This window comes from Myodes glareolus, chromosome 7, assembly GCF_982192425.1.
Source record: "Myodes glareolus chromosome 7, mMyoGla1.1, whole genome shotgun sequence".
NCBI lineage: Eukaryota > Metazoa > Chordata > Mammalia > Rodentia > Cricetidae > Myodes > Myodes glareolus.
In genome coordinates this window covers 62,180,969-62,189,874 of record NC_142032.1, presented here as the reverse complement: position 1 = coordinate 62,189,874, position 8,906 = coordinate 62,180,969, and positions in this window count along the sequence as shown.

Below are 8,906 nucleotides of genomic sequence, written 5' to 3'. Positions count from 1 at the left end.
GAAAAAGGAAAAAAGGCTTAGCATCTCTGTCTTCATCATCTTGTATTTATCCCCTTTGCTACCTTCATCTTGACTCAGATTTGTAGTACTTTTCTATTGATATGAGAAGACCAAGACAACCTAAGGATGAGTTTATTTTGGACTTACGGTTTCAGAGGGGTCGAGTCCATGATGGTGGAGGTAGGAGATAGCTGGTGACTGGAGCAACAGCCGGGAGGAAAGCAGGACACAGACAGCACATTAGGAATGGCATCAGTCTTTTGAAAATTCACAACTTACCCTAGTGACATACCTCCTCCAATGAGGCCACACCTCCTGAGCCTTCTCAAAAATACCAACTGGGGATCAAGTACTCAAACCCAGGCCTGTGAGCTCACCAACTACAAGATTCTATTCAATTCTTCATGTAGATACATGGACACTCTGGGAAATGTGTTGTTGCTGAGTATAGTGGCACATATCTATTGTCCTGACAAGCAGGAGGCTAAGGCAGGAGGACTGGGAATTTTAGGAGGCCAGTCTAAAGGGGGAAAGCAGCTATGTTCAAGACTGTTATGTCCAGAGCTACCTTGGCCATTGGAGCTGGTGTATGCTTCTTCCCAACCACAGGGAATCACTTATCTTAGGTCCCATGACCTTTTAACACTCAGACCAAATCATGAGACCAGGGTGTTTAAGCAGGACACTGATGCTAGTTCTAAATGTAAATGATTACTTCTAGGATTAAGACAACTGAGTAAACTTCAGGGCCAGAACTTCAGGGCCAGAATAATTTTTTTAAGAGAAGGAAGAAATGCCCACAGACAATGAAAAATTACCAAACTTTAGTCTTCTTCAGAAGAATAAATAAAAGTCACTGCTTCCTTGATTAAGTGAGCAGCATGGTCACCTCTTCAGTTGGCATTAAGTCCCTCTGCTCATGAACTGCAGTCTCAGTAAAGCTTTGCCAGTCTTGTTCATCGCTTTGCATTTGGTGACATTGTTTTTGCTTCTATATTATAAGATCGAATCATCTGATGACAGGTGGCAGTTATATAAACATATAAGATTATCAAAAAGTTGTCCAGTGTGTCCTTGTGATCTGTGTATTTTGATGTATACAAGTTTTACCTCAATGATTTTAAAAGTTGGTGACAAAACATCTCCTTTGTATCTGACAGGGTGGCTAGTCTCAATTTATGAAAAAGCCTGTCAAATTTATAAGAAAAAAGTAAAAAATTAATAAAGGAAGGAAGAAACTAGTTGGAAGCAATATGATTGTCTCCATACCCATTGTTATAAAATATTTGCCATGGGCTCAAATGTTTAGCCATTTGGTCCCCAATTGGCAGCCCTGTTTTGAAAGGTTGATGAACCTTTGGGAGGTGGAGGAAGTGTGTCATTGAAGCCAGGCTTTGAGGTTTGTAGCCTGGTCTTACTTTCTGTCCACTCTCCGCAACCAACTGCTTACCTCTCCTGCTGCCCTACCTTCCCCTGACACAGACTGTACCTTCAAACTATGAGCTGAAAGAAGCCCTGCCTTTCTTTTCCTTTTGTCGGGTGCATGGTCACAATAATGAGAAATGTAACTAGCACACAACTCTATAAATTCTCAGGAATAAGAGTTCATCAGGAGGAAAAAAAGGAAGCCAAAGAAGCATGTTTTCTGAGAGCTCACAGAGGAGCTTGAGTTGCGGAAGCCCATGCACTGTGAATTCGTGGCTTAATAAATAAAAAGACCTAGACTATAAAGTATTTTTCTTTAAAAAAAAAAAGAAGGATTTTAAAGACTCAAATATTCAGGTGCAAGCAGATGCCAAGTGCCATACTTAAGCATAGTTCAAGATTTTTTTTTTTAATTAAACACTCGTTTATCAGAAAATATATGGGGTAGTTGGGCATGCCAATCCCTAGCACTCAGAAGGCAGAAGCAAGCTGATCTCTGTCAGTTGGTGCCATCTGGTTTATGTAGTGAGTTCTAAGCCAGCCGGTGCTATAGAGTGAGACCCTGTCAAAAGAGGGGAGTGGGGGAAGAAAAACAGAACCATGAGGCACTAAGAACATGGTACAGAGGGTTAAAAAAAACGCTCCAGGCACTTCTACCACCTGGGGAACTGATTTAGGAGGTTGCAAATAGACCCAGGAGGAACTGAGCCTTGGGTGGAAAGGTGTATAAGGACCATTCTGAGCTGAAGCCCTGGGACATTCAGGAGTTCACCCATGACAGGATGCAGAGGCTGGTGCTGATAGGTATTAACTGACTCTCTTTTTTTATATGGTCCAAGCATAAGAAATAAATTGTATAGTTCATGTATCAATATGAGGTGCACTTAGAGTTGATTGGAATTGTAGGAGGCACCAGCCATCCCCTTTCTTCCACTAGCAGGAGTCTGGCGTCTCAAGATGTTGATTATCTAGATTTTACTTTACTGAGTCCAGGATCTGAAAGGGAAGGGGTCAATCTCAACCCCAGATTTCTTACTGGCTGATACTTTGTGACTGAGGCCAGTGAAATGAAGAGTTTGGGAGGGGTGCAAGTTTTGACCTACAGAAGACAGGGACAGGAATCTCTAGCAGTTGGAGGATTTTAAAAACCACTGTCTTGTGACGAATTTGCTTGCTGGTAAAGGCTTTTGCTGGCAGCCTTTTCTGCAGAACTAAATATTAACAACAGCTTTGTTTTCACAAGTATCTTGAATTTGTTATCTTGTTTCTAACATGGTGAGGGGGTTGCATCCTTTGTTGGTCTAGTATGTTCAGTAAGTGTACAGGCCTGGTTTACAAAAATGTCTATGGGTATCATAGTTAGGGTTTCTATAGCGGCGACAAAACACCGTGACCAAAGAGCAAGTTAGGGAGAAAAGGGTTTATTTGGCTTACACTTCAGCATTGCTGTTCAACACTGACAGAATTCAGGACAGGAACTCAAATCCTGGAAGCAGGAGCTGATGCAGAGACCGTGGAGGGGAACTGCTTACTGGCTTGCTTCCCATGCCTTGCTCTGTCACAGGTAGCATGGTGCAGGTGTGAGGGTTCATGTGAGTCCGTGAGATGAAGACTCAGAGATACTTTGAAAATGAACTCAGCCTTAGCAGTCGCAGGGGTTCCCAGCCTTGGTGGACTGAGGCAATTTCCCTTAAGCCCATAACTTTTCCCTCTATGTTACACTTTAGCCAGTAGATTTCCATATCTCAAAAGAACCTGAATGAAGCTATCAAAAATACAATGCCAAGTGCAAATACCTGATTCAGGAGGTAACACAGTTTTCTAGGTTTTCCCCTAACCAAGTTTTGCATAGGTTTTGTATTCACTGAAAACTCTAAGACAGGATTCACATAGGGCAATAAAAGGTATCTGTAAAATAAAGGATGGGGTAGGGCTGGGTGATAACTCCAGGAGTTAGGCCAGGCATGACCCAGTGGGGGTATGGCTAGTGTGGAGTGGGGAATGTTGGGGTTGGGAGTGTTGCTTGCTAACCCTCTGATGCCAGGCTGGCAGAAAATTCTGCAACATTGCTCACTCTACCTTATTATAGAACCCAGAACTAGCAGCCCAGGAATGATACCACCCACCATGAGCTGGACCCTCTCCCATGATAACTAAATGAGAAAAATGCCTTACAGCTGGATATCATGGAGGCATTTCCTCAACTGAAACTGCTTCCTCTGATGATTCTAGCTTGTGTCAAGTTGACACACATACCAGCTAGCACAATGGGTATTTGCTTGCATGTATGTCTGTGCACATGCATGCTTGGTGTCTGAGAAGGCCGGAAAAGGACTTCAGGTCCCCTGGGATTAGAGTTATCAGCAGTTATGAGCCACAGTGTCTGTTCTGGAAGATCAGCCAGGACTCTTTAACTACTGAGCAATCTCTCCAGTTTCCTCTAAAGATATTTTAGTACACCATTTGCCCTGTGTCCCCAATCTACTTTGATAAATTCATAGGTGGTACTCTTTTACTGCACAAGTAAGTGACTTTTCAGTTTCTGTGTTATAGGTGGTACTGAATAGGCAGTATCGTCTGTGTGCTCAAAAAGTGAAGCGTTCGCCTGTCCATTTGCACTCAAAATGGTGCCAAACACTGGTTGGAAGTGGAGTCACCCAGAGGGCACATAGCCTGTGGTTCCCACTGTGGTATTCTGGTAAACGTGAACGTGAACATCTGGTAACTGAACATGAGAACAATCAGTCTGAATACTGTCTGTGCTTTTTTTTTTTTAATCTGACAGATGCTAAAGTCATCTGGGAAGAAGAACCCCTCAACTCCTCAACTGAGAAAACATTTCCATCAGGTTGGCCTCTAGGCAAATCTGAGGGACATTTTCTTGACTGATGATTGATAGTGTGTGGGGCAGCCTACTGTGCGTAAGTCCTGGATTGGATAGGAAAATAAACTTAACAAGCCATGGAAAGCGAGCCAGTAAGCAATGTTCCTCCATGGTCTTTGCTTCAGTTCCTGCCTTCGGGTCTCTTCCGTTTGAGTACCTAACTTGGCTTCCCTTGATGTTGGAATATGATTAGGACCTGCAAGCCAAATAAAGCCTTTCCTTCTGAGGTTTACTTTTGGTCATAGTGTTTATCACCGCAATAGAAAGCAAGCCAGGATACCGTTCAAGCCAAATAAGCAGGTTTTCATCCCAGCTAATATGACAGTCATGGGGTCAGATTAGCCTCAGCCTCATAGTCTTCTTCTTTTTTTCCAAAACAAGGTTTCTCCTGACTGTCCTGAAACTCACTCTGTAGACCAGACTAGCCTCAAACTCAGAGATCTAACTCTCTTTGCCTCCAGAGTGCTGGGATTAAAGGCGTGCACCAACTCTGTCCGTCCCATATTCTTTTTACAAGAGAATTTCTATTAGTCTAATGATAGACTTGCCTCTGATTCTTCATATCATCCAATCCAGAGCAAAATCTCATTCCCAAACCCTCTCCCATAAGTACTGATACTATCTTTATTGGGAAAACACTAATCCTGGTGTTGCACAAAGGAACACATGAACAGAGTGAAAGAATTTGGCAAGGTGATTTCTTTTTGCAAAAAGAGTGTGCCAGAACCCAAACAGGGATATTGAGCTCACTCACCAAAATGGTCTCTGTCTTTTATGCCTGACATAGGTATCATTCCATTGGTGGGAGCTCAACTTTCCATTCTGATACCATTGGCTAATAGTTGTAAAGGGGAAAGGAGAATGTTTGGGAAATAATGAACTTCTATTGGAATGATTACTTTTGGCAGAAAAATATTTTTCATGTCTTTGTTATTCATTACATTTTATTTATTTTTTGTGTGCACATGCATACAGTTCATAGTATAAACAGAATTAACTGCTGGGAAAGGAGACTCTAACCAGCTGAGCTGCAATGCAGAGAGAAGAGGATTCTTGAACTGCTAGGTCACCTGCAAGTTACGCAGAGAACTCCGGGATTGCAGCCTTTGTATTAGAGTGAGCCTTTCAGTAATACAATGGTTTTTGAGTTATCTTTGATTCTTGTAAGTAATTCATTACCCATACTGCTGTAAGTAACCTAAATAAAAACTCATCAGTTCACCAAATTGAAGTTTGGTTCAAATGTCACATTGGTCTGTTGTGAGTTCTTTTTCCGGTGCAAGCAGGTGTAGGGGTGTGTGTTGTGTTGCATCTCCTAAGGGAAAATTTGTCTCACAATAGTGTCTAACTGTGAGTATATACCTGCCCTCCTACATGTGCGCATGTGTCAGAGGACAATTTGTGGGAGTTGATTTTCTCCTACTACAATGGTCCTAGGGATCAAGCTCAGGGTAGGCTTGGCAGCAGGCACCTTTACCAGCTGAGACATCTGGTTAGCCCACGATACTACCCTCTCAAAGTCTCTCTTCAGCTTCCATGATCTGTGTTCTCCTGCACAGAAGTAAGCCATGACCCTGCTTTGCCCAGCTGCAGGTGTGCTCTTGAAAGTGGCCAGAGGACTTTGGCATACCCAAGGCTGAAACTGCCCAGTCCTGTCTGTACAGCTTCCAGAAAAGTGAGAAGTGACCATCCCATCCTCTGAATTAGATATTTTTTTGTCATAGCAACTAAGTGGTTTAGCCCTGGTCTACTCCATCGATTAGTCCTCTGCTTCTGCCGAGTCCCATGTCATCCTTGAAGGTAGTTTGTCACATAAGATGCCAATCCCAGTGTTTCACTCACCCCAGCAAGGAGTGTATCCATGTGCTCATCTCTCTGTGCTGGAATCCCACTCCGAGAGTCTGTTTCCTGGGACCACTTCTGCTACCGATTACTGGGTTAGTCGGGATCCCAGCAGGGAACAGATGGCATGCTCAGAAAGATAATTAATGGGGACACTCTGTCCTAGCAACCACAAAGTAATGTGCTGATAGGACACCTAGAAAAACCCGCAGATCTAAGGATCTGTCAGAGAAGTGAGGTCACAGGGCAAATGCCCCCACCAGATACACCAGAAAGACAGACAAGGAAACAAAGAATTGTAGCTCAGCAAGGCAGAAGCCACAGGAGAACCTGGCACCGAGGTGATGAAGGGCAGCAGGCCCAACTTCCAAGAGAACCTGATGTGAAGCTACGTGCTTCGTGAGACTCACCCTCCAGGGCTCTCCCCGGCTCTCCCCGGGGAGATCTGAGAAACACCTCCCCAAGCATTCACAGTAAGGTAGAAAGGATTCTGCTGTGAATTGTGCCACGGGTTCTGCTTTTCTTAAGGTCTGTCCCCAAGAAAGACTAGTTTACCGGTACTGACTCCACCAGGGTGTTACCGCTCCCTCTGGCCTGTGCGCAAACCTTGCTCTGCCTAGTTGCCCATAAGAGAAGGGAGACACACAGTTTCGGATCTGTCAATGTCACACAACCTGAAGTTGCGTGGGAACCTAAGAAGCTCTGATGAGGTTGACAGCTCAAGGTCGCAAGCTCACTGACACAGAGCCCTCAGCGCAGGACAGGTCTCTTGGCAATGGGTACTTCCAGTACACTGGGCCAGCTTTTCCAATAAAGATTACAGGGCACACTAGAAAGCAGAAAATACCACCTGGGTGAGAAAGAAAGAGAAAGAGGGAGACAGGGAGACAGAGAGACAAAGCAAGCATAGCCAGACCTAGATGCAGTAGGAATGTTGGAATACGCAAAATTCAAAATAACTATGACTAATATCAGGTTGTAATGGGATCAGGAAACATAAAAGGGGTGGGAAAGGTAGGCAGAGAAAGGATCAAAAGAAAATAATAGAGAGAAAAAATTATCATAGAAGTGGAGATTGCCCTTGTGTCTCTGTTAGGGTTTCTATTGCTGTGGTGAAACACGGTGACCAAAACACAAGTTGGAGAGAAAAGGGTTTGTTTGGTTTATGCTTCAGCATTGCTGTCATTACTGAAAGAAGTCAGGGCAGGATCCCGGAGGCAGGAGCTGATGCAGAAGCCATGGAGAGAAACTGCTTCATGACATCCTCATCATGGCTTTCTCAGCTTTTCTTATAGAACCCAGGGGTGGGAGGCAGCAAACTCTACAAGAACAGGACTGAGCCAGCGACCTGGGCTGGAGCAGTCCTGGGACAGTGAACTTCACAGGAACAGGTACAGGGGAGCAACTGCTGAGAGAGTGGGCCAGAGCCAGGCATGAATCTGAGACCTTCGAGGGAGGAGACCTGAGCTAGGACCTCTGCGGGTCTGGGCATGAGTCTAGGACCTCTGAGGGAATAAGCCTGAGCAAGGAACTCTGTGGGTCCAGGCGTTGGTCTGGGACCTTCGAGGGAGAAGGCAGGAACCAGAAACCTCTGCGGGTCTGGACGTGAGTCTGAGACTTCTGTGGGAATAGGCCTGAGCCAGGTACTTTGTGGGTCCAGGCACACACAAGTCTGGGACCTCCAAGGGAGAAAATCAGAGCCAGAGACCTTTGCAGGACCAACCTCAAGCCAGGGACCTCTGCAGGAACAGATCCAGACCAGGGACATTTACAGAAATAGGTCTGAGCCAGCAACCAGAGCATGCCTGAGACAGCAAACTCCAAAGAAGCAGAGTAAACCCTGGGAGCGCTGAGTGACCTCCAGGAACATGGAGTGACCAACAAGGTAACTAGAACTGTGGTACTGACTGTACCAAGAGGAACAACCATCTGAGTCTTGGATCCACTCACACCTAGATTAATCACCAGAGTCAGAGACAGCCCCAACCACACCAAATAGAGGAAAAGATGAGTAGACAAGGTAAGAACACATGAAACACCACAAGAGCAACACAACACCAGTAAAATCTAGAGACCCTACAACAACAAGACTTGAACAACCAAATATAGATGAAGCAGAAGAAAATAATCTAAAAAATAACGTCAGGAGAATGTTTGAAACTCTTAAAGGGAAACGAGAAATTCCCTCAAAGAAATGGAGGAAAAGACAAACAAAAAATTGGAAGACATCAGCAAATCCCTTAAGAAAACCAAAAAAAGCAATCAAACATATGAAAAAAGCTATTCAAGACTTGAAAACTGAAACAGAAACAATAAAGAAAACACAAGCCAAGGGAATTATAGAAACAGAAATCACGAGAAAAGATCAGGAACCACAAATACAAACATAAAAAGCAGAATACAAGAGATGGAAGAGAGAATCTCAAGCGCTGAAGATGCAAAAGAGGAATTAGACTCATCAGTCAAAGAAAACATTAAATCTAACAAAAGCTTAACCCCAAATATCCAGAGAGTATGGGACACAATGAAAAGACCAAACCTAAGAATAATAGGTATGGAAGTAGGAGAAGTAGTTCAACTCAAAAGCACAGGAAACATATTTAACAAAATCATAGAAGAAAACTTTTCCCAACCTAAAGAAAGCTATGCCTATGGACAAAAAAAGCTTACAGAACACCAAATAGACTGGATCAAAAAAAAGTTCCCTCACCACATAATAATCAAAACACTAAACATACAGAATAAAGAAATAATA